The following is a 25,362-nucleotide window of genomic DNA, read 5'->3' on the forward strand; positions in this document are numbered from 1 at the left end:
AGGCGGTTCTGGGTGGTTGTGATTTTCGTTCGCGTCCAGTGAAATAAATAACAAAACGCGGAAGCGTTGGCTGTTTCTGTTACACAAACTGCTTTATTTTCGGGATAGGTATTTCCAAATCACAAATATGCAGTCTGCTGTAGCTGCGCCAAACACGAACATGACATGAACATTGTTTCTGTAGTTAGAGTGATATGCCGAAGCAACTTTGCATTCACTGATAGCTGATGTCTCACGTGGATGATTTCACAGTATAACAACAGTATATTGACTGCACAGGCACACACATTCACACATACAGTATGACAGAATTATGTCCATATCTCTTTGGTGCTTGTGTAGGCGTCTGGTTGACCCGTCACAAAGGAACTTGTGTAGCTGGTATGCCAAAAGATGAAGATGCTCCAACGACTCAGAGTGGCTTATCCATGCAGATGCTTTTCTGAAGGAGATATCAGTTGAGAGCTTATACCTGAAGAAGAAAGATCAGAATAGGAATCAGAAACGTGAAAACCAAAAATTCAACCGGCCGAAATGCTGCGCATATGCCATAGCCTCTGGTGCTATGCTGTGCTAAGCGCCAGAATGGAACAGGAACTGACTTACCTGTCATCGAGAGGGCAGCAGAAAACGCAGTCTTGGTCCTTCTTGAATCGTTGTAGCACAAAGTAAGCGAAGCAGACCTGCCTTCCACTTAGCTATCACTCAATTGACTTGCAGAAGAATCCAAGAGGCCCCGAGTTTTTCAGAGTTCGTATCGACAACATGTTAGGGAAAGACACTAAAAACCATCCAAACCGGTACCGGCATAGATGCTTTGCTTGCGTCCCTGCTGCACCCGCCATATTTCGAAACTTTACGCCGAGCTGCTCCGGCACCGCCGACACGGCGTCACCCGCTTGCGCGCGCCGCGGAACATTCATAATTTCAAACCGACGAATCAGCACTCTCATACCGTGGGAACTGCCACAGGAAGCAATGGACTGGTGAGGGTTGAGAAGTCGCGGTTCGACGTAAATATTCTGGCGTTTCATGACGTTTGATGACGCGAAAAGCTCGCAGCGCCTCACTTTAGTTCGCAGATGAACTCGCGAGTTTCATCCCCTTAGGCCCCTACCCCCTCATCCCGTACCGCCTTCCCAATAAACCAAACATATCCCAGGGACTTCCCAGAAGAGTCGCACACGCCACATATGACCAAGACGTCTACCGGAAGTTATCTGTACGTCCACAATGTGATGTTGAAAATTGTCTGACATTGTATATCCCAGGGACATCTGCAGGATGTAAAAAGGATTGACGCAGCGCGTGATATTTTCCGCACATGTCTGTGACACGTGATGTTTACTGGAATGACGTAAGCGATGAGAAATATTCTGGTTTTACAACTTTATTTGCAGAGTAATCACATTATAGAAGACAGTTTTAATTAAAAACAAAATATTTGTGAGTAAGGGTCGTCAGAAGCATTAGCGGTTATACTCCGGCGTTGTTGGCAGACGGACGGGTTAATTCCAAAGATGTCACCGCCGTTACAAGTGTAGTACACCTTTATGAAGGTATTCCAACAACTAGCATTTCACTATATATGCCGCATCTTGTACGCCAATAGAGGCTACCTCCATAGTTAGTTCCCTCACTTGATAATGACATATGTGTGTGTGCGTGTAGAAGCTCTCTCCGCTCACCCTCAATGGGATACAACACTTAACGCAGGTCACACAGTGTTGCCGATAAGTATTGTATACAGCGGTCGCATACCGTCCACCAAATAAAAGATGTAGCATATTTATTCAAAACTGTTACTAAAACGTGGACAGATAACCAAAACTGAATAATAATGCATAATGGGTGAGTATACAAGGTAATTTCATACGGAACGGTACGCGTCCCATTCACGTCCAGATATCCAGCATTCATGGGACGTTCCCTTGATTGCAAAATGAGGAAGAAAGTCTGTTCCCCTGGACATCCCACTGACGCAAACGGGACGTTGACAACCATCCCTTGGACATCCAAATATAAATTTCAGTACTTCCCCATATCCTTTGGGACATATTTGGTTTACTGGGCGGGATGGCACAGGTTATACAAAGATGGTGGGTTATACAGAAAATATGCTAGAGCCCCACAAAATGGTACATCCGTAAGGGATGTTCCAATCGCACTTGTCCAAAGCACAATTTGAAGCATGCGGGCGGGCTACGGTGGGAATCACAGGCGTCATGCACTTGTCCCGAAGGATAGCCTCGGGTTTTTCGTCATGAACAACACAGCAACTTTACTTTTGACGAGGACGTTTGGGGAGTTTCATCGCCAGCGGCGATACCCTACCCCATTGCTGGTTTTCGTCATGAATTCACAACGTCGTTCATACTGAAGCAGGGCGGGAACGGAAATAAAGGAATGATTTCAGTTGAATGATGGAACGTGTTAATACTAGGTAAAAGGAAGCAGTTTTCAATTATTGTAACGAAATCCGCTTCAAGTTTTTTTTATAGAACGTTTGCAAAGTAACTAACTCATTATGTCCTTAGCAGAAAAGCTAGCTTGTTACTAGGCAAGGAGTTACGTATACCTCTGGGATTGAGAACGATGCTGGCAAACAGAAAAAGGCAGAATGTACGAGACGTTTAACAAATACTGTTTTTATACACTTAACCTGGATGATACTTCTTACGCTTTTGAATGTGCGCGCTGAGCGATCACAATACATGAGTCAGAAAGAATGGATACGGTGCATACAATACTGGTATAAAGGCCAGTGAGAGCCAATGACCGGGATATCGAAAGTACATAGGAGAGGTCAGTTTCCCGCCTGTATTGTTTTGACTGTACACTGCTGGTGTCCAAACTCCCTTCACAGTCCGAAGAATGAAATAAACAACAACTTTTTTTGTTGAATCACGATCAGTGGGGAGTTCCATCACCAGGGGCGATACTCGACCCCACTGCTGGCGGTAAGGTGGTGAAATGGAATAAAGGGTCGGCTCACAGTTAGCAGTGGAGATAACGGAAGAAGGAACCTCGAAAGGAGGTGTGGCAGGCGTGCAACGGACGGGCTGCAGATTCAATAGTTCTATTTTGTCGACATGTCCTCATATGGCCTGAGAGAAGGTGGGAGTGCAATGAAGATGTCGTTAAACACACATATTTCCCATAAGGGTTCGCCATGCTGGCCCTGTTTTTCTTTTCTTTACCCTTTCGTCATGCCGCTCTATTCGGAAAGCCGATATTATCATTTCCGCTTCACATTTTGTCTCACATATTATCATGCACATTTCAGGATTTTCTGATTTTGCATCCAGAGTTAAAATCATTATTTATTCGAATGGTTATCCTGAGCAGGCATTTTTTTCACTGAATATATTTCCCTACTCACTAGTAAGGGTCTCTCGGTCGCTTAGAGCGGAAACAGTCACGTAGCACAACAGTCGCAAACGGTCCCATAGCTGTCGTAGAATCAGCAGGTGCTCCGATCCCATGCGGGCGGTTCGAGAAAGAGGGTCAGAGAGGGCGCGAAAGGAGAGGGCGCTCCAAACGCTCAAGCCATGCGCTCGGCTCGATTGCCAACAAGTTGCTCGCGGAAAAGGAGTTGGGTGCCAACGCGCGCTCGTCGCTTCTCGAGGTAAGTGCGATGCACGCCTTTTTCTTTCCCTTTGATTGTCGGCGGTGGATAGAATGCCGTGGTGGGTAACGTACTAGGTGAACTGAACTGTGCAGAGTTTATAAAACACACTGATCCGCCTTGTACGGCGAAACTGTACAATTGGATAGCGAACGCCTTTCTAACCATTGGTGTGATTGATGAGAAAGAAGGAGCTGGAAAAGTTCAACACGTGTCCCTCGAAACAATTTACTGGAGCGCTACGCGTATCGTACTTTTTTTTATTGCGCTCGGTTTGCGAATACTTAACCTGGTTTACTGTCTCATGATTGCAGGTTGTAGTAGAATGTTACGAATCCCATTATTAGGGAAGCATATACCCACACAGCACTGGCCTGTATTGTGGGATATTACAGTCACTTCCCTGACTGTAAAGGAGGACGCTGATAATGAGTGTTGCTCTAAAGTCGAGTGATCAGGTTGTCGTCAGATGGAGCCGTGTTGCACGTGGGACAGGCGAGCGCATCCCGGGCCGTCTTCATAGTGATCTGTGCTGACATCGGCTGCTCGGCAAACGCTGAGTGGCGCAGGAGTGAGTGTGACACGGACAAGCTTGCCGTAGCCAAGTAGTGGTCCGACTCAAACATAGCGCAGCAGTGTTTTCAAAGTGGTAATTACGTGTACTGCTCTGGAACCAGCGGCGTAGCCAGAAACATATATTTCGGGAAGAGTTGTATGGGGACTTTGCACGGGAGAGGAGGATTTCCCCTAGTTTCCTTCTCCGAAATGCACAACCAAAGGTACCATTTGGGGGTTGGAGGCCCAGAACCTCCTGGCCACGCCAGTGCGTGGAACTATGTGGCAAATTGCGTGAACGTTCAAAGGAGACGTGTTTCGTGCTGAACATAAGTGAGGCTGCAGGTAGAACGCTGCATGACCAAGGCTACGCCCGTATTACATATCTTTTACGTATGTATTATGTATTACACTGTAGCAGCAGGCTTAGGAACGACGGCGAAACGGCTCGGCCCGCACGTCGTTTCATCGGCGCCAGCATAAAATATTTTTTTTTAAAGAATGCACCGCCATCCCGTTTAGTTGTTACTTGTCTGGTGAACGCAATAAACCTCGGATGCTCCTGTCCCCGCCGACCGTGTGCAACCACATTGGTGACCCACACGTCCGAACCAAGGATGCTCGACGGCAGGCAAGCGAATATATCGGTGGTGCTCACCCTCAGTTCATGCAACCTATGTGTATTGCGTACTATAGAATGCGCATTAATAAACGGTTCTTCATTAACTTATCCTTCGTTCCGAATTTCATCCTGCGTGCGTCAATCAAGTGCATGTAAGTCCGGAAATTAATGAACGGATATAGATTTCTTTTGGTTCGTTGTTTAGCGACATTGCCCTCATGTGTTTGTTATCGACTTTAGAGTGTAGATCTACTTCGTCTAGCTCGCGCCACGTCGACACAGAACAGACAGGTACACTTACACGTGTGCTTCATTACTGGTTGTTTTTAACAGCCCTTACTGTGAGCGTTGCTCCGATAACGATAGATTACTTTTAGTACCTTCCCCCCTCGCCAATATCGAAAACAATAAAGAAAATGCAGGATACGTTTCGGACCATATTATGAGCATCGTATAAATATTACCACTCCTCGTATAAGGCTCCGCTTACACTGCCGCGAAAGCTACATCCATTGCGTCGTCTGAACAAGTATACGTCTGCACTAACGAGTATGGCGTGTTGGATATCAAACCCCCTATTTGGATCTCCACAGTAGCAGATATGTTCTGTGAAATCGCATAATGGTTCGAAAACACGGGCTTTGAAATTTTTCGAGTGCACGTTTGTAGCCTGAATGCTCTCCGGGCTGCGGGGTAACCTTGATGTATCTGCTGTGCGCAGCGGATGCTTATTAAAAAAAATTAGTCGCATATATCGCCCGCATAAAGATGGTACACCAATTACATTACCCTGATGACACTGTTTCCTTCTTATGCGTCTCTCGAGAGCGCCGTTGCGTAAATATTTAAAGGAGTTACGTGCATGAAATAGTGACAACGTCATGTTCCGGCAACTGTTATTCTGAGCGCTATATCAAGAACAACAGGAACGTCAGGAGAAAACAGTTTGAAACTGGAGCCTACTTTTCTATAAGATTCCTCGAGAACACGATGCTTCAGTAGAATTTCCAGCTGAATATTCTCAATGTATGTACCAGGTACACACCAGTGTATACCAGCCGAGGACGCCAGTAGTTTGGTGGCAGGGCACAAGTTGATTGGACACACCGTCTTCCACGGATGACGTTAAATACGGTGTGCCGTGTGCTGAGCATCTCAACCAACCCTTCGGTGGGCAGTCTTAATCTACACACCGACGATTGTGGCGTCGCTCATGATAATAGTTGTCTCGCGACGTAAAGTCACGAATTATCATTATCACTAGCGAACCAGTGCGATTTGGAACATCAGTAGTTGCGTACGAAATCAAATTGTTCGGGAGTAGGTGTTGCCATCCTATATACCTGTGAAATTTAAAATTATATCTTGTGAAATTGGTGAGCATTTGTTTATTCCTGCTATTAATAGGTCAACCACGCAGTACACACAATGTCGACATGGTGATTCCCGACTTGCCGTCGCTGCGCTGAATTGTGGGTCCGCGTCACAACTGCAACCTCGATTATATGAAGGAATAATGGTAAAAGGCAGTTGAAGATAAAGGACGACTAGTGTTGGCATCGGGATCAGCAACATTGGAAGCAAAGATACCTTCACCCTAGGCTACGAGTTTTGTATAGTTGCCTCCGTATCCATATACCAACTGTAGGATGGGAGAAGCGAAAGCTTGCCCAAAGCTTGGTTGCTTGTATAGTTGCCTCTATGATATTTAAGAAAAATCTTGCCGGAACAGCACCGCAACCGGTACTGGCTAGTTCCATCTCAAATCGAACAATCCGGTACACTTGATGTCTCGAATGAACGGGAAAAAAATATATGTTGAAGCCATCGGTGACTTAGAAGAAATAAACGCTTTCCGAATTCTCTGCGCTGCGCGGATCGGGAAGTAGGAGAGGAGGAAAAAACTGCCTCTCATAAGACGATGTCGTCGCGCGCGGGTTTGAGCGTTCGCTACAAGGCTATTTCTTGTCGCATTATAGAAATTGATCTGGCTTTAGACCACTTACGACACAATAGGATCCTGCGTTGGCAGTGCTGTGTCCGTTTTTGTTTGTCTACAAAAAAATATCAAAGTTGACTCAAAGTGCCGAAAAGCACCATATTCACTGCAACTTTGCGGGCGATGTACAATATGGATAAGATTGAGCTTTATGCCATTTAATTTGTCATTCATGTGGCTATCGAATGATGTATAATTCGTTGCTCTACTCTGTCAGGAACGTAAGCGATACCTCTTTCAGTAACACCATACCACCGAAAAATGACGAATTTCGGAAGCCTTTATCTAAAAAACCCCACCAAAAACTTGCCTCGAAAATTTTATATGTTGTATGTAGTTCTTTAGACTATGTACAGAAGAAAAATCAAAAGTCGGACTTTATCGGTAGGCGCACTGTGAATTTTTTGCCAGCCCTATACGCGGAGCGCATTCAAGCCGTGGAACCGTGTCTCGCGTGTTGCAAAATCGAATTTTCCAAAGGGACTTTCAACTTCTGTCTTCACATAAAAAGTAATTGCTATCATTTGAAACCGTTCTGAGTGCTTGCGTTCATAATAGTGTTGTAACCGCTGAATGTAGATTGTGGAGCAACCATATGTGCTCACATTTTTTGCGGGATGACACACATGCATTGCAAGTGCTGGGAGCCCGTGAAGAACAGAATGCTTTAGAATACTTTTGCGCCTTTATAGGAGGTATATTTGTCCACGGTGATCATATCGAAGCATATTTACAGTACACGGAATAACAAGAACTTGACAGCGAAGAAGACAAGGTGGCAAAGGTAACGTAAGTTATGCAGAGCATTCCGGGTGGATGAGAGTGCTCGTGTCATGAACTGCTTTAGGCCGTTGTGGAAGCCACTTTCCTTAATGTTACTTTTGATGGCAGGTTCTTGTCAGATTTTCTTTCAAATGTGGGCAATATTGCTGCGTGTTGTGATTCAGCCACTTTTGCTGTGAAGTACTTGAAGCAGCTTCTGCATAGCTGGCTCTTTCTGTTACGCCTCCGGCTTGATCTGCTGGAACCACAGTCTTTATGGCAGCTACGCCGATCTCCGAAGCAAAGCGAAAATCCTTTGTCTATAGCACTTTTTTCCTGTGTATGAGGCGGTAGTCAGCGAAATCCACACGATGAGCACTGTACAACGAAGGGGCCATTGAGGTAGGTGTGATACCAGGACGACACACTACAGTAATGCAGATGTCGTCGCACACTCTGTATAAGGGCACTCCATGCACTTCTGTAGTCGAGAAGTCAGTGAAGCGTCTTCTGTGTGTAGGCGAAACTTCGCGCAAGGTGTCTTCAGGGAGTAAATGCGATCAGGGCCTTCCCATGGTCGCAGCATATCGAACCGAATAACATATTGGACAGCGACGCCAGTCGGGCTGTTTCGGCAAGGTTCACAAAAGGCACCATGAATTAGCCTTGAGTGTGTGCGTATGACACTACACAACAACATTTTCCTCAGTGCAATTTCCCCCGTCCGAGGAAAGGAAATGTTTCAAAGAATACTGGAAGTCACCGCGCCCCTCCTGCCATAATGTGTACAGTAAATATGCTTGTTTAGAATAACCCTGAACAGATATGCCTCTTACAAAGATGTAAAATCATTCTGTTCATCCCGGGCTCCCAGCACTTGCAATGTATGTGTGACATCCCGCAAAAAATGCGAGCACATCTGGTTGCTCCACAATCTAGATTCAGCGATTACGCCATTGTCATGAACGCACACGCTCAGAACCTTGAAAAGTAAACCTTGAAACCTCAGAATGGTTTCAAATGACAGCAATTACTTTTTATATGAAGACAGAAGTTGAAAGTCCCTTTGGAAAATTCGATTTTGCAAAATGCGGGACACGGTGCCTCCGCTTGAATGTGCTCCGCGTATATAGGGCTGGCAAAAAATTCACAGTGCGCGCATTGGCGCATTCACAGTTACGTTGTACGTAACGCCGTTACAGTAGTCGATACCTTTTTCGGTATCGGACTGCGGGTCCCGATACTTTTTAAATCGGTATCGGAAAAGTATTTCCCTTACAAATTTACGGTAACGCAATCTTCGTATCGTTACCGATACCGATACTTTCTTAGTGCTCCACCCATTCCTCACTGACCAGATTTCTTACTCTTATTAATTTCCACTGGTCCGCATAGCGCTCGACAAGAATCCTGTGGTCACGCCTACGTCCTCCGTAACGGGAATTATATCAAACACATGTTCCCTTTTTTTCCTTCGAACCTGGAGGAAATAACCACGGCGCACTCAGCAAAAGAGTTGAACGAACAGAGGTCAAGACCTGGACAGTGCGTTCAGGAGTCCACTGCTAACCTGCTATGTCGCACTGAGTCACGCCGTTCACATATGTGCTGTAGTGTTGTGACTTAGCATAGGTTTCCTTTGTCATTGCGCTCCACGGTATGCGTGAGCATGACACTATCATAATTGTCATGTCGGTTTCTGTCAGCTGCCGGAGAGGCCACGGCCTACTAGGATGGCAGAAGAAGACTTTGAGAACCAGCTATTGATAAAAGTTAAGCAAAGTGTCCGAGCTACATAATAAATATGCTGTCCTTTTACTACAAAACTGTCTCCTCCCAATTTGCTAGTATACAAATGGCGTGCACGTAAGCGAGATTTCTATGTTGCGTCAACTTCATATTTTCAACAAAAGTATCTGGCAAAGTATCGCGTTACTATTTTATTAACTGTAGCGACACTCCGTTACGTTAAAAAAGAAATATCGATATCAGTTTTTCGATACTTTTTACTCAAGCAACGAGTATCGGTATCGCGACACCATGTTTCGATAACGGGTACAACAATGGTTACTACCCGGAGATGTCACCGTGGCCGTAGCTAAACTGAAGCAGCTCTTCGTACTTGTGTTAACAGTTGTACTATCTTGCTGTCTTCTGCTGTCTGCGTTTATTTTGCGTTGTTCAACATGGATCGCTACCAACAACTTCGTCTCTCCACCTTGATGCAAGGTATATTTACTCTCGACCTCAATGTACGCACGACAATATCTAAGTTGTGGACGTCTTGTACAATGGAAGATATTCCAACAGACATACCTACCGTGCAAAGAATATTGTTTTGTACGAATGCAATCTGCGAACATAGCTAATTAGGACTTGGTTTACACCTTTGCCTTTCTGGAACAGCACCGCTGTGTCTTCATGAAGATAAAAGAGCGGTGCTGTTGTCAATAGCAGGAGGGCTCTATAGCGAGAATAATACTGTCTCGAAAAGAAGACATTCTGGCGCCGCTTCTCCAAGGAATCTGACTTTTCGTGGACGACGGTCGTTGCACTTCACTTACTTATTTATTCAGAAATTACCATCTCGGTGAGCAATATATTTGGTTATAGAATAGCGAACGAATCGCCTTTAACGCTGCATATTCAGCTTCAATAAATTCAATTTGTAGTTTAAGTTTTCTCACACAATCTCTCCCTTCGTTTCGGGGATGGTCCTTCTCGGGACGGAGATAATGGACGCACAGATGGCGCAACGCTTTAGTCACGAAGAAACCGACGTCTTTGTATTTCTTTCAGAAATTTTTAGTCGTTGACAGGAGTTCCCAAATGGTAACACTTTTCACCCAACGTGACCGAGTGCAGCAAGCAGAATGTCCTGCCGCAGGCGTGTTTTTTTTTTTTTTTTTCGTTTGGTTCAGGTTCAGGCCTGAACCTGAACCAAACGAAAAACATCCAGTTCCGGCTTTGTTCGAGGGGACATCTATATCGGTTGAAATCGGTTCGTGCATAATTTAAACCGGTGTCGAGGCCGAGTCCATGTGGGCGATAAGTGCGAAGAAATTAAGCAGTTGCAATAACAATACGAGAAAGGAAAAAAAAAATGTGCTGCAGAAAAAATGAAACAAATGTGTAGCGACCACGTTCACCATTTTATTTCTTCATAGTTTCGTGGGGTTTACGTGTATAGGTGACTGCCCCTACGTCATTGATTACGTAACGCCACCGCGCAAAGCATGCTGGTGGGCACTATCGGCTTTATCAGCCTATCAGCCGACGCGTTTTCCCCGCTTCTTGCCAACCGCAGCCAAACCTATCCTCGAACCGGTCTTCTCGTGACGTCACATGTTTTGTAAACAGATGGCCGTCTATTTACAAACAGAATACCGTACCGAAATAGTAAAGAAATGCGTGTAGCATCAACCTTTACGTACCCAACCAAGCGTGTGCCCCCGGTCGAACGCCCACTAAAAGATGCGACGTGGCGTAATTATCATACCCATCATTCCTATCACGCGCATCCCAGTGAACTGACGATAAGAATCGAATTTGTCGTTCTCGCACTGCCGTTTACGGGTCACCCATCGTAATTTGATGGTGGTGATCAGTTGGGATTTTATGGCGCCGCGATATGCCGCACAATGATGAGTACTACAGAAACTAGCTAAAAGCTAGAGCGCAACGATGACGTTAAGAGCGAAATGTTAAACGTGTGAGCTAAACGTTGATGTATACAAATAAATAATGTTACGTTATAACCAGAAACCTTTAACATCACCGACATGGTATAAATAGCTGATGCAAATAAACACGGGCAATAATATTTAGTCCCCCATAATATTAACGGTCGCAAACTTGCATGTAATGTCCCACTAACACAGAAAAGGTGATGTGTGCTTACTAGTTGCCGATTTTAAATCCCTTCAAATGTCTTTGAACATCTTCTCTTCCGCGTTTGTGCAACAAAGCCTCAAGTTAAAATGCAATCATATGTCTTGAAACCTGATTCAGAGAGACGAGCGATTAAGGGACTACCGATAGTGCGCCTATAATGGCCAATTAAACTGAGTGGGCCTGGTGAATGCTGCTCGCAACAAAAAATTTTCGGAAAATAACATGTAAGTGCCATATATATCAACATCCGTACCGTGCACTATGGCGCCCTGTTCCTGCGTGCCAGAAAGTGCTTCATGACGTATGCCACGTGTAGAACAGCAATGGGCATCGTTTCTGATCACACTGTTGATGCGTGGCTTTGATAGGGCTTGAATTCGTAACGATGTAGCGAAAAAGCGGCCGACGCTTCTCTCGTTTTTGCATCTCTCGTGAAGAAGTAGCAAAAAGAGCTTATACTTGCTATTATGAGGTTTCTGTGCTTCCGTCAACGGTATGCTTAAATGAAATTCCTCGCCATGGAAGCATTCTTTCTTTCTTTCTTTCTTTCTTTATTATAGACACAAGCATTACCCAGTTCTTTCAAATCAACCTGGTTAAATCATTGTTAAGAACAGCAGAAAAAGAAAAAAAAACATGTTACGGGTCATATACTGCGATGTTACTTTCTGAGCTCCATCTCTCTAGGCGTCCTGAGGGGTCCCTTTAACCAGCCAGCCAGTACAGAGAATGGTGGTCTGTTACCACCTTGAACGGCCGTCCGTACAGGTAGGGACGCAACTTTGTGATGGCCCATATGAGTGCAAGGCACTCTTTTTCGGTCGTCGAATATTTCTTCTCTGCATTGGTTAGCGTTCTGCTTGCGTTCGACGCCGTCGTGAAGTTGAACGAGCACCGCTCCTAGACCATCGTTGCTTGCGTCGGTGTGTATTTCTGTTTCGGCGTTTGGATCGAAGTCGGCAAGCACGGGTGCGGTCTGTAGACGCGTCTTCAATTCATCAAATTCATCATTGCTCGGCTTCACTCCAGATAAACGTGGATCCGTCCTTCGTGAGGGCATTCAGGGGTGACGCAATTCTTGAAAAGTTCGGAATGAACCGTCGGTAGTAGGCGCAAAGGCCAAGAAAGCTTCGAACGTCTTTCGCGTTAGAAGGAATAGGGTAATTTGCGATGGCCGCCGTCTTCTCGAGGTCGGAGCGTACGCCGTCGCTGCTCACGAGATGGCCGAGAAATCTGAGTTCCTCGTAGCCGAATCGACACTTCTGAGGTTTCAACGTCAGCCCTGCAGTACTGATAGCCTCGAGGACTTGCTTCAGTCGTTCAACATGTTCTTCGAAAGTTCTTGCGAAGACGACAACATCGTCGAGGTACACCAGGCAGGTTTGCCACCTCAACCCGGCGAGAACTATATCCATAACTCGCTGGGACGTCGCTGGTGCTGTGCAAAGGCCGAAAGGCATAACCTTGAATTCGAAAAGTCCATCTGGAGTGACGAAGGCAGTCTTCTCACGGTCCCGTTCGTCGACTTCGATTTGCCAGTACCCTGTCTTAAGGTCCATGGAAGAGAAAAATTTTGCATTTTGAAGGCGATCCAGCGTGTCGTCGATGCGCGGTAACGGGTAGACGTCCTTCTTCGTTATCTGATTGAGTTTCCGGTAGTCGACGCAGAATTCTGAGTGTTCCGTCCTTCTTCTTCACTAGTACCACCGGCGATGCCCACGGACTGGTCGACGGCTGCTACTTGCGTTCGGATCGTTTCTCGCTCTTTGTAGGAGACCCGGTACGGCATGCGGTGAATAGGACGGGCCATTTCGTCGACGATGATGCGGTGCTTCGCAATGGGCGTTTGTCTTACTTTCGACGATGCAGCGAGACCGTCACTGAAATCGTTGAGCATCTGTAGAAGGGTTTGCTTTTGAGTTGTATTGAGTTGAGGGTTTACGTTGAAATGCTCGGCCTCGTGTCCCGTGGTGACCGCGGTGCGAGCAGTGTCCATCAGGCAAACATCCGTGATGGAGTATTGGTCTACGATGACGGCTATCTTCGTGCCGTTTGCGAGCTGTTGTGGCTCCGGGCGAAAATTGGTGACCAGGAGTTCGACTATTCCGTTTCTTACGGGCACAATTCCTCTTGCTATCCCAATTCCTCGTTCGAGGAGAAGATGAGTGTTGCCTTCAGCCAACAAACAGTCAGTTTGTGCTCTGCCGCACGTAGCGGTCACAAGGACTGACGACAAGGGAGGTAGGTTGATGTGCTGACTCGTCACGGCGGTTACGTCCGTGTTTGCGCGCTTCTCCGGGGTTATTCGTGCCCACCACTTGTCTTCTGCAGTTTCCGGCGTTTTGAAAGGGATAACTCCATTTGTGAAGTCGATGACTGCTTCATTTTCGACTAGAAAGTCCATTCCGAGTATTACATCCCGTGGGCAGTTCCGAGTATTACATCCCGCGACTACCGTGCTGGGGGCGGGGGGCGTCGGGTGAAAAACCGGGAAGGCCAAGGCGTCGGTAGGGACATCGGCGATAGACGTGGTTGGCCTCTCCGCAGTGGTAGCAGAGCGGCCTGAAGTCGGGAGTCCGCCAAACGTCCGTTTTACGAAACGGCTGAGAGTGTGGCGGGACGCTCGGAGTAGGTTGGACAGGCCGAGGAGGCGTCCAACGATTTCCGTAGTACGGCGGACGAGTAGGTGACACCTGTCTCAGAGCGGCGGCGTAGGTTGGTCTCGGTACTTCGGCGTCGGGGTTGACGGTTGACGACGTCTGGATTGCCTGATGAACCTCGTCCTTGATGATCGCACCGATCGAAGACAAACGGTGTTGGGCCTTATCAGGACAGAGGAGAGCTCGTACTTCTTCGCGTACCACCTCTCAAATCAGCTGTCTGAGCGATCCGACGTCGAGGCCAGCGGTCGTGGAGAAAGCCTCGTAGCCCTGGTGTCGTTGATCGACGGTAGCGCGAGAGAGCAGGGCCCTCTCAATGCGGACGGCTTCGACCAGAAAAGCGTCGGTCGTGGCGGGTGGATTCCGGGACAGGGCGCGAAAAATTTATTCGTTTACACCCCTCATGAGTCGCTGAACCTTCTTCTCCACGGATGCTTTGGGGTCAGCTCGCCGGAAGAGCCGCAACACATCTTCGACGAAGCCAGTAACGCTTTCGTTTGGCAGCCGGATCCGTCTCTGGAGCAGATGTTCAGCGCGTTCAGCTCGTTGTTGAAAAGCGAACGCCTCGCGGAGTTTGCTTTTGAAGACGTCCCAGGACGCGAGCGAAGTCTCCCGGTTCTCGTACCATGTCTTCGCTGTGCCTTCCAGGGAGAAATAGACGTTGACGAGCTTCTGGTCGTCACTCCAGTTGTTGAACCTGGCGATCCGCTCGTAGTGGTCGACCCAATCGTCCACGTCGTCGTAATACTCCCCGCTGAATGTCTTCGGCGACCGTGCAGGGGCTATGGGCGTGGCAACAGGATGCACCACTTGGGTGCTGGTCTCCGCAGTCATCATCTTCTTGCGTTTAGGGGGTTCTAATGGACCGAATTCTGCAGGCAGGCCAAGCTGTCTTCTGCTTTGTCGCAGTTTGTCTTCCAGGCCGTTAAACAAGGGATGCCCCGCACCTCCACCAGAAATGTCACGAAGCGGAATGGGCCGGCGTGTCGTCGAATAAACAGCAAACGGTTTATTAAACTACTTGGTAGCAAAAGAACAAGAGAGGTAGCTCTCTGAACACAACCGAGTCCAAAGAAAGAATGCCCCAGCCTGGGGCGCACAAGCATTTAAGCGTCGCGCCGAAAAGTCTAGAAACAGCACGTGCGTTTGCCAGAGACCAGGCGATGTGTCTGGAATCTTCTTGCTTCTTCTTCAGCACGCGCCGGGATGAGATGTACCGTTTCGTGCCTGCCCTGGAAGTTTCTCGAAGATGATTCGTGGCAGTATCTTTGTTTTCCGTTCGGTGATGCTGAGAATACACCAATCTTCCTGACAAACGCCAGTCATTCCATAACTGTTGAGGGAGTGCGAATCTTTAAAAGTCGTTTATTTAATACGTAAGATGTTTTGGGGAAAGAAACTTGGCCAAGCAGACAGTGAAGCTGTACCGAACATTACCGCATCGGTCTCATCCACACATTTCCGGATGCAATGGTAAATCGAAGCCATGAAAATCGAAGCCATGCAAGGTAACTATGTAATAGTAAACAACTCATAAAACGTCAGCTTCCAGTAACACTTAACCGACAAGTAATTATCACCAAGTAAGAATACTTTCCATGAGGACGAACTCACCAACGAAATCTAAGAGCGGTCGATGTGTGAGTGGCTCGACCTGTCATGGCGATAAACAGTGCACAAGGGTTAATGAGACCTCCGAAATTACGAATTTCAGAGGCGTGGAAGAGTCTCTGCGAGACATCTGGTCAAGAAAACGGTTGTACAGCGTGGATGCTCTCAAAGGCCAGTCACATTTTCGCACGTGACGCTATACCTACTTGATAGACAGACTTCCGCTGCCACACAGTGAAGACTTTGTGCCAGAGAAACGTACGAAAAATTGTGGTTACCAGGCACTGTGTAACAAAATAAATACTTCCACGCAAACCTTGGTCGTCACGCATTTCCCATGCGCTATACCGATGTAAACACGGCGGTCTGCCAGAGGTTGTGTGCAGCTTTCACCCCAGGGGCGCTAGCGACGTGGAAACCTAAACAAATTCATGTCGGCTAGCGCCACTAGGCTGATGCTATGCACAACCATTGGAAGATTGCCGTGTTTACGTCGATATAGTGCATAGGAAATGGATGAAGACAAAAGTTTGCGTGGTAGTATTTATTTTGTTACACAGGGCTTGGTAACCACGATTTTTTTAGTACGTTTCTCTGGCATAAATTCTTTACTCTGAAGGAGCGGAAGTCTCTGCCTCAAGTAGGTACCGCGTCACGCGCGAAAATGTGACTGACCTTTTTGAGCACCCATAGCTATCCCTCACAGTAAACTTTTTGCCCATGCTTTGGGCTTGTCCCATGGCGCACACCCTTTTTGTGTTGCCTCTACACCGAAGTGATGGGTGTTTTCTAAAACACCCTTTAGTTAAGTGTATTCCTAATAAAACACTCTTATAATGGGCGTTTAAAATCAAAAACACCCTTAAAATGGGATGGGTAGAAATCCAGCGAACCGGTAGAGATGTAGGAAGGGAGTTGCCTCAGGACAGAAGCCGCCGATATTTCGAACAGAGACTGTTCTTCTTCTGGGCACCGTCCTCATCATTGGCATGGTATTTAAAGGGTTAGGTGTGACGTGTTTAAAGGTTCATGCGAATTGTGGGTCAACAGCCCGGAGGGAAGAAAGGTCCGTACGGGTTTTTACGGCGGGAGTGAATGGCTGCTTTGTTAGAGTGTGGAGGGGATTATGTGAACGTAGTGATCTAGGCTACAGACCGGTTGCAGAAAAATGGAAGGCTCACGAACACGTGGACGAAACGGGACAACAGGCAAGAGTTCGCAAGCATAGCGAAAGATAAGGAGGTTAGTGGTTACGTGGGGAAAATTCCAGAACGAGCAATTTTTTTTTTTTTTAAATATATATCTGTAATACAAAGTTGTGGCATGCAATAAAGAGAGCAGAAAGCAGTGGCCATGCAGAACATAACAGATGATAATGGAGGTAGATGGCAAAAAGCATATTTTATTTGTGAAGTGTTTCTAGGGTGCCTTGTGATTTGTTGATACCGGACGGGTGAAGAGCGTTGAACTTGTATATGAGATAAGACTCCCTATCACGTCTGTCACGTGTGGTAGAAAAAAAAAATTGCTCGTTCTGGAATTTTCCCCACGTAACCACTAACCTCCTTATCTTTCGCTATGCTTGCGAATTCTTGCCTGTTGTCCCGTTTCGTCCACGTGTTCGTGAGCCTTCCATTTTTCTGCAACCGGTCTGTAGCCTAGATCACTACGTTCACATAATCCCCTCCACACTCTAACAAAGCAGCCATTCACTCCCGCCGTAAAAACCCGTACGGACCTTTCTTCCCTCCGGGCTGTTGACCCACAATTCGCATGAACCTTTAAACACGTCACACCTAACCCTTTAAATACCATGCCAATGATGAGGACAGTGCCCAGAAGAAGAACAGTCTCTGTTCGAAATATCGGCGGCTTCTGTCCTGAGGCAACTCCCTTCCTTAAAATGGGAGTATTCTATTGAAAACACCTTTTATGATGGAATTGTTTTCTGGAAAATATTCCCTCGCAAATAGCTAGTGTAATACAAGCTTCCGCGGCAGCATGCCCAGTCTAGTGGCCGGGATATACAGTTTGACGTTCTTGCTTCTATGGCAAGCACTACCCTGAACACGGCAGACTTCCAGCCGTGGTTCCATCGTAGAATGGAGCGCAATGCGTCGCAGGCACGCCTCGTTAGCTTGATAACACTGTAGAACCAACATGAGTGCCGAGGTTTGGGGAGACCTGGGTACCCTCAGTAGCCTATATTGGCGTGTCGGATGGATCATATACTGAAACACAATTTGTTGGGACACGTTGGTTACATGTGGTGGGGCAGGAAACGTTTGTAAAATGTCCCTGTCAACTACTGTCTTTTTAACTCAGGTTATCGTCTATAATGTGATTAGTTGCTGAGCGGAGCTGTGAAACCAGCATAATTTTTCTCTCACGAATTAAAACACCGTTTTTAACACCATATTCCCAATTCAAATGGGGTGTAAAAAAGGTATATTGGACGTAAACACCTGTTTCAACACCCCACTTTACACTCTTAATGATCGACATTGGATAAAACGTGGTGTATGTCCATATTACACCTTTAGTAATGCTCTTCTTGCACCCTCTGCGGGATAGAAAAGGGTGTTTTTATAAGAATACACCTTTTTTGAGCGAATAAAGGTGTAAAATGATTTACTGTGCACGTTCATTTCCGGCGGCCATGCCAAATTGGCGACTGGTGTGCTCGTGCCTCCTCATCGTCGTCGCTGTTGTCTCCGTTCCGCCCAGCTACGCCCCGTGCGACAATACCCCTCTCTACCAAATTTTTCGGAGTTCTCATAGTGGGGGGGGGGGGGACAATAGACACAAAGAATTGACTATATCGCAGCTGGTGGGGGCCGTGGGTACTACAATGAGAGCAGTGCTCGAAGGTCGACGTCATGGGGCTGTCGTGGGTGGGCACTGAAGCAGAGGGAGGGAGCGTCTCAGATGCCGTGGGTTCTACGCGCGTCACTTTTATCCGATTTGGGACGAGGACCATCGGTTACCGGTTTCCTGACTCGCAGTAGTGCTTGACATCACGTTTCCTGACCTTGTGCGGGCCCTCGTAGCGGAGTTCTAAAGGCTCGCAGGGGTATGTTTTCAAAGGAAGGGCTGCGTCGTGATCTGCAAGGTGTCTGGAACGAATGAGGTGGTTCCAGAGCGCTATTGTGCTGCCGTTGATCACGTCTCTTGCATAATACGGCGAAAGGGATCGAGATAAATTTCAGGACTGGGCTGTGACACACCTAGACAGTCTCTGTTGTGATGTCCGGTGTAGGAACCGCTTCTCGTCAACCTATGAGACGATTTACGAGTAAGCGCAGGACGGGGAAAGGGGCCCTACCAGACCGATGTCTATGTGGCAGCACGTGTACAACGATGAAGACACCCAGCTATACGGACAGGCGGCACCAGCAGAAACTTCAGTTCAGAAGCTTCCCAGCACATCCGGCCCTCCGGGACATTCCATCATCCCCGATCAGGACCCATGTAGAGAGACACCATTTTCTCTACATTTGGTGACCTCGACAACGAAAAGCTCAATCTGGTTAACAATTCGGCCTTCCACCATCGCTACTCAAAATTTCGCACGAGCTTCGGTAGCATACAAGAATCTAACTAAAGGAGCCGGTTGGTACATCTTCATTTGGAGGCGACACTGGTTTGACACGGACTATCACGCAGAGAGAGTCGCAGCTTTCAACCGTATTGTGCCACCAAAATGCCAGCTTCTTCTGCCGGTTCTTATGGCGAATTCCGCTGGTTGTTGTCATGCAGCGCAGTGTAGTGTGCTGGTGTGGGTTTTGCGTAGAAACAACCGAAGAGCGAACAGAAGGTCCAATGAAACGCGATTCACATACGCGACTACCGGTAGCGCATCTCGTTCTGGTTCATTCTCGTTCGCCGCCTGAGGCTCATGCCTGTCAGACGGCGAATTAAATGACAATTAGTAAAGTGACATTTGTGTTACTTATCTGTCCTTTACGGTTTTTTATCTGTCAGACGAGCACTAACCGGCATTCCTGGCCACCGATGTTGATACTGGTAACCAAACAATGATTCCAATACAAGTGGAGGACAAGTCGCGTAATATCCCAACGATACAAATGGAGCTTTCTACGTGAAGAGAGAATGTAATTCGGAGCGCGTTTTAATCCTTCTTGACTTCCATCGCTGCAGTATATTTTTAAATAAAGGGAGGTAGCGTGTCCATTCTGTGTAATGACGGCCTGCAGCGAGGACGGTGTCGCAGTGATAAACAATCTTACCAAGCTTGTGAAACTATTATTCGTGAATATAAGCAAACAATAATTGCAATATATTGCAATGTAATGTCTACAGAAATATAAAACAACGAATGAAGCTAAGGGAACGTAGAGCAGAAGCAAAATAAAATACAGATGGAGATCGTTCGCTCTCTCGGCGTAAACAATCTCGCTTTGCCAGGATACATGCTAGCGCGCTTTGCCGTCGCGGCTACACCGTTATGTCTAAAGGCCGGTAGTAAGCTCCGTTAGCCGAAAATGCCAGTTAATGCTAAATGCCATTTGCACTGCCACAGTTAATAAATTAGCATTTGGTGTTGCGTCTCACAGGAGTATAAGACGCTGTTGTCTTCACAATTCTCGACGTCCGCGTTCGAGGGTGTGGTGATGTGGTGGCCTGTGGGCAATGATGAAGTTACCTAGCTACGAACTCGCGATTAGAAGCTTCACTTCTAACGACGCAGTGATGGAGTGAAGCCACGGCTTGATAAGCTCCCTAGCACAACTCATGCAGAGGGTACCACTTCCTCTACTATACCATACCATAAGGACACCATTTTCATTGCAGAACCCGGCGTCAGGTTGTTCGAAGGGCAGGAGTGGTGTTACTTTGTGCCTATGGACCCTGACGGCTTGACGCGTCGTGCATTATCGTAAGCGTTGGAATACGTTTCATCAATAGCCGGGAAAATCCGGCGGTTATGAGCTTTCTGGAGGCCTGGGCTTCGGGGTAGACGAGAGGAAGAAGGAATTTATTCAGAAGTTTAGGACGCCATGAACTTGACACAAAGAGCGGGACACACCTATCGACGCCTTACACGCCACGGTATGTGATCGGGGATGGATATGTCATGAAAGTGCCTCGTGCCCTTGTTGATGTACCCAACTTGGTGTACCCGAAAGGCTGAGAGACTGTGAGTGATCTATCGCCTCGTGAGGAAGCATGCGCTGCAGCGTTGACAATGCATTTCAAGCACCTGACGTCAGTTCCGAAATGCCAACTGACGTATCTCACTAGGAGCTGCAGATTTCTTTCTGTGAAAGACGAACGTGAGAGGTTTGCCACACAATTTCACATCGTCCATGTTCGTCCGGTTAGTGTCCCTGCATCTGCAAGCATATTTAAGCATCCGGTCAACATCCCATATACGCCCGCGTCTGGACAGAGTGCACACTCCTCGTGCCTGGTGTCGTCACCGCATCGCCTGGGGAAGTGGGATCTAAAACCGAAACCACGCTCGCTGGTCATATTATGCAATCAGACAGTCCCATCGCCACAGCGTGTGTTCGAAATTAGAACTCCAACGTAGCCGTCATGACGTCGACGCAGAACTACTGCGCCTATGTCTCAAAGTGCAAGAGTATGTATTTGCAGCGTGAGCAGCACGAGTACAACTTCAAGTTTGTGAAACCTTCGGGGAATATAACTCATGGGGAATGAATACTCTGCTAGCCAATGTCGGTCACTCACCAAGATACAGGTAAACAGCAGCTTCGCTTTTGTTTCTATGTCGTCGTTTAAGACTTGCCGTGAAGGCTAAGACGTGTCGCTTGGACCACACCGGCTCACTCTCAGCCAGACGTGTTCTTTCAGGCATGACGTACAAGTGCAAACGAGGGAACAACGACACACGCAACAGACGCGGACGCGCACATACTTCAGACTGATACTTTTATTTACTCGACACCTGTAGAACTAGAGGGACAGAACAAGGGTCCGTGCTGAGCGGCTACCAGGTATCAACTGGGGCGCGCTCATTTATTCTTCGTCCTTCCTCTCTAGCCTGGCCACCAAGGGCGCTACGGCCCCCCCCCCCCGACCGTACTTAAAAGGAACGGTCGACGTATCTAAGGCCCAAGTGACACGTTTGGTTGGTGTGCCCTGATGTGGAGAGGAGCTGTCGAGGGTAAGGGATGGGGACGACGGGAGGCAAGATGCTATGTAGGCGAGCTTGACTCGATCGAGGGCGACGGTGTCCGACTTGCCGTTGATCTCGATACGCACAGTCTTGGGTGTCCGGGACAGGACGGGATAGGGACCGGAGTAAGACGGCGTCAGCGAGGGCTTCGCACGGTCGTTCGCCGGAAGGCGTAGAGGGGAACCATAGACGAGCTCGGCTGGTGCGCACCGGAGGTCCTGCTTGACAGCGACGCGCATGCCGAGCAGCGCAAAAGGAAGATGTTGGGCCCAGCGTAATCGGGAGGGTTGCGCAGTGAGGGCTACTTTCAACTGGCGGTGCAGGCGCTCGACCAAGCCATATCGACATGGACGTGGTCGAATCGGGCTCGCGGCGGGAGGAAGGAAAACTTTCGAGCGCTGGCAGAAGACGCAAGTTCTCACCCATCGCTGTACGTCTTTATGGCCTGGCCAAATGTATCGTGGCGTGAGAAGCTTCTGAGAAGCGCGGACACCAGGGTGCTACAGCACCCACTTTATGCATGCCGCGCCTGTGACACACTCATACCTGAATTAACCAGCGCAAATTACTTATCCGTGAGCTATACAGATTCGTGGCTAATGCACCTCTGCGCAGTTATGCTAATTGTGGCCTCAACTATCTCCCTCTTGATGGTATTATCAGCCTTATACAGCACTTCCGTTCCTTCCAAAATTGGACTACACCCACACACAGAAGTATGACGCTTTAGACTTACCGGTACAATGCCTTCAAGGAACCTTTTATGCTCCTTCAGCCTAATGTTAAAACATAATGTTACGTAGCATAATGTTAAGTACCAGCGAGCCTAGTCCCTTCTAGTTCTCAGTTCTTTCAGGCGTCCCGCTTTCAACGTCATCTCCTGAGGTGTCAAGTTTTGCTGTCTCTTGCGAGTCAGTCTGAAATTATTTGCTGTGCAATACATAGAACGCAATACCGAACCGATGTTTTCATGGATGTATATGAAAAGAAAACACGTTGTGATGCGCAGACTGACGTCCGTGTATGTATGTCGTACTACTGAAATGTAGAAAGGCCTTATTACAAATCGTCTCGAGCAGCGTCACAATGTCTGATCTAGATTGATCTGAAGACGCGACAATGACGCCGGTCGAGACGAAGACATCCACCCATTCATTATGCATGCGACACGTATAGCCAAATTCGGTTCACACGGGGTCCATTAGGCATCTCCAACGGCGGCCCAAGAACGCCTGTTTCGCATATTTTCATCTTCAGTCCTATGGTTGTAGGGACGTAGATGTGACGCATCTCGGATGCAAAGCGTATGCCCGTGGTACCTACCCAGCGTCCACGGCAGCCCGTCCGGTTGACGTCGATGACCAGTTTCTGGATACGGGCGGTCAGAATGTGGAACTCGCGACTTTCAAGGAAACAAGAAAATGTCGGACCGCACGGTATGCAGCGCAGATGCGCTTTACTATAGAGGCACTCATTTCAGTCGGTGAATGCTTTTGCGAAAAGAAGGCTTCCGGTTTCCACGTGCCATCGATGTAATGTTGGAGCACGCTCGCCGTGTCTCTACACCATGCGTGTGCTATGAGATCGGTAGTGGCGTCTTCCTTAAGAATGACTAGAGTTGTAGCAGCAGCTACACTCTTAAAAATGAACTTCACCGCATAGCACGCTCCTAGCCAACCATCATCCCGAATGACAACGTTCTCGCCCCCGATTTGTTGAAAACGGGAGGAGGAGCCTATTTTGTGTCCATTATGCGCGGCACAAAATAGGCTCCTCCTCCCGTTTTCAACAAATCTAGGGCGAGAACGTTGTCATTCGGCATGATGGTTGGCTAGGAGCGTGCTATGTGGTGAAGTTCATTTTTAAGAACTATAGTTCTTCTTTAAAGGAGCATGGAAGTCACCCCCAAAATATTTTTGTTTTTCGCTGTGGCGTCTTCTGCAACGAATAAAACGAGCTCCTGCGAAAGAACGATGAGCGCAGGTGCCCTACAGAGCACGCGCAAGGCTCTGTTCCGCGCACCTTTAAAAAAAACCCTCTCCACGTGCAAAGAACGCAGCGGCGAACGAGACGACGTCGTGACGTATCACGGGCTCTTGCACGTGACCAGTGACGTGAGTGAGCCGAGCAGGAAAAAAAACAAGAAAAAGCACTGAGCAGTTTCTACGTAACCCGAGGCTTGTGTCTCTCGTCCGCGACTGCTTTCTCCGACTGTCTTTTGTAAATTTTATTGCGTAGTGACAGTACACCGCAGAAGGAAAATATTTTGCATCGTGACTCTTGGTGGACAGCTTCACAGATGAAGTAGGGTTTCGAGCCACGTTAAAGGGACTATGAAACGATTTTTTTTTCTTCGTTTCGTTCGAAAGAAGAAATTTTTCTGAGTCTAGAACCGAAATTTTACCTTCGTCGCGCGAGCGGATTTCTCGGGAGCGAATTTAAACGGAGCGGCGAAGAGAGGACAGCTGGCGCCGCGCCGTGACGAGCTGCCGAGCGGAGACACAACGGGTAACTTGACGCGACCACGTCCGGCTCAGCAACACGTCATCGTGACGTGTTGCCGAGCCGAGGAATCCCGCCAGGAGCATGCGCCGTAGGATCCCGCGTATGCGTTCATCGGGAGTGGAAATCTCCATGACAGCAGCTTTCGCGCGATCGGCAGATTTCGGCAGTGGCGGCAGCCACAGCGCGAGCTCGCGGCATTGCTTGCCATTGTGCAACACCGGTGACGTAACGGGGAACCGAAGTGCGGTCCGTACAGTTACACCATCGGCAGGGAAATATGCGCGGGAGAGGAGGAACGCGAAAGGGACATTTCCAGCGCGCGCTCCTCGCACAGTGGAGCGATTTCGTCCGAAAAAATTTGTGGCATATTAGTTTCTCTGCGGGAAGAACAGTTTCCATCGAAAAAAAGTATGGGGGTTCGGGAAATTTCATAGTCCCTTTAAATGTCACTTCCATGAACGTTGCGATCACTTAGGAATCCCATGCGAAATCCAACGACATTAGCGCTAGGTTGGAGGAGTCAACTAAGTCGTAAAGAACAGAGCCAGATATAAGATGTCCTCGAATCAGGCAATTCCATCGCCTTAATATAACGTCCGCGCTCATGCAAACGCGAACATATTGTCAGCAGGGAAACGACAGGCGTTTTATACACTTAAAAAAAGGGGAGTTAAATCCTGACACATAACGGGTGTGCCACCGAAATCCCCCGGCTGGATAATTAGTGAACAGGTGGCGCCATCGAAGAAATTTCTTTTTGGTAAAGATCCTTGGGAGATCGGCCATGAACTGAGTAGTGAGCGACTGATTTGCATGCGCTCACTAACTAAATAAACATCATAGCTTTTAAATTTTACTTTGCACGCTTACGGAACCTCTGTTTTACGCATCGGGACCTTCAGCGAAAAATATTGCAAGAAAAAAACCGTACTGACACTTAGTGATTTTTCCGAGTAATTA

General features: G+C 47.7%; 1 protein-coding gene across 1 annotated transcript in view; it reads left to right on the top strand.

Annotated features, from left to right (window-relative positions):
* The first annotated feature begins 3,606 nt into the window (after positions 1–3,606).
* Positions 3,607–25,362, top strand: part of LOC135391451 (guanylate cyclase 32E-like) — a 709,869-nt gene continuing 688,113 nt past the window's right edge. The window contains exon 1 of the mRNA XM_064621704.1: positions 3,607–3,628. The gene's annotated coding sequence lies outside the window, so the exon portion shown is untranslated. The remainder of the gene's footprint in view (positions 3,629–25,362) is intronic.

The sequence above is a fragment of the Ornithodoros turicata genome, chromosome 4 (genome assembly GCF_037126465.1).
Source record: "Ornithodoros turicata isolate Travis chromosome 4, ASM3712646v1, whole genome shotgun sequence".
NCBI lineage: Eukaryota > Metazoa > Arthropoda > Arachnida > Ixodida > Argasidae > Ornithodoros > Ornithodoros turicata.